Source organism: Nematolebias whitei, chromosome 10 (genome assembly GCF_014905685.2).
Source record: "Nematolebias whitei isolate Nwh7 chromosome 10, NemWhi1, whole genome shotgun sequence".
In the NCBI taxonomy this organism is placed as follows: domain Eukaryota; kingdom Metazoa; phylum Chordata; class Actinopteri; order Cyprinodontiformes; family Rivulidae; genus Nematolebias; species Nematolebias whitei.
The window spans coordinates 8073813-8075219 of record NC_056507.1 but is presented as its reverse complement, the minus strand read 5'-3'; the positions used below and the strand labels follow the sequence as shown (position 1 = coordinate 8075219).

Below are 1407 nucleotides of genomic sequence, written 5' to 3'. Positions count from 1 at the left end.
GTAAAGCAGCCCTGCGCCGGGGAGGAACCGGCCGTTAGTCCGGGTAAGCAGCCGTTAGTCCGGGTATGCAGCCGTTAGTCCGGGTAAGCAGCCGTTAGTCCTGGTAAGCAGCCGTTAGTCCGGGTATGCAGCCGTTAGTCCGGGTAAAGCGCTGGAAGGAGCGCCTGGAGAACCACAAGTTGAAAAGGGCTCGCGCTACCTGTAGATCAAAAGGAAACAACTTCCTCCGACAGCCGCGGCTTGTTTGTTGTCTCCTCTCTTCCACGCGCCGCCGCCGCACGCGTTTCGCTTCGCTTCTCTCCGTGCGCTCGTGCTGCTCCGACCTTTTCCTGCGCTCGCGGACGGACCTGGGCGCGAGCTGCCGGTCACGCGCGTGGCAAACACCTGAGCTGTAGCCTAATACAGAGAGGTGTGCGAGCGTGTGTGCGTGCGTGTGTGGCGGGGGCTTCCTGTTTGGTGACACTGTTTCAGCCTGCTCGTGTTCGTGCTCCCTCCGGCAGCCGAACCGAGCCCAGCCGCCTCCTGCTCCTCCTCCTACTCTGGACGCTGGTGCTGAGGCTCTGGTGGCATCTCCACCCCGCGGGGACTGCTGCTCTGACTCCCGCGCTTCTTCAGGTGAATATGTCCCGGTGTGTCCTGTTTGGAGCGGTCTAATGTCTGCAGCGGTCTGAGCCTCCGCGAGCCTGTGTCTCCCTGCTTTTTCTTTGTCCTGACTCTGGCTACCAGCCTCCCTCCTCCTCCTCCTCCTCTGCCTGCCTCTGCTGGCGGGGCTGCGGCGCGCACACACATAATAAAGCCAAGGCAGGCAGAGCTTGGCTGGAAATGTAGCCGCGTCCCAGCAGGGGGATGTGAGAGAAGGGTCCCGGCGGGGGAGCGCTCTGATCCCGCAGGGAGCAGCTCGGCACGGCCCGGGTTGGCTGAGGCAGAGAGGCAGGAGAGAGGCGGGCTGGGCCGGCGGAGAGGAGAGAGAGAGAGAGGAGGAGGAGGAGGAGGAGGAGGAGAGTCTGGGAGGCCGGGAGACAGTTAGACATCAGCGCCAACTTGTGGCCAAATGGCGCAACTACACAGAAGGCCCGGACTGAAGACCGTTCTGTCCTGAGACCCAGAAATGAGGCTGGATCAGAACCAACAACCCAACCCTCATTAACGGGAAGAGTTCTGGTGAAAATGAGCTGCTGATCAAAATAAATAAATATAATAATTTGATGTAAAATACTAAACTTAAAGAACCAAAACTCTCCTGTTTGGGAACTTCCTCTTGCTTCCATTACCCGTAATGTTGTTGTTAAAGTAGTAGTAGTACTAATAGCTGTAGTAATGATATTAGTATAAGTACTAATAGCTGTAGTAACAATAGTTGTAGTAGTACTAATAGCTGTAGTAATAATATTAGTAGAAGTACTAATA

General features: G+C 56.4%; 1 protein-coding gene across 1 annotated transcript in view; it reads right to left on the bottom strand.

Moving 5' to 3' along the window:
• The window catches only part of znf423 (zinc finger protein 423), a 148756-nt gene extending 147818 nt beyond the window's left edge, over positions 1 to 938 (bottom strand). The window contains exon 1 of the mRNA XM_037683279.1: positions 200 to 938. The gene's annotated coding sequence lies outside the window, so the exon portion shown is untranslated. The remainder of the gene's footprint in view (positions 1 to 199) is intronic.
• Positions 939 to 1407: the final 469 nt, after the last annotated feature.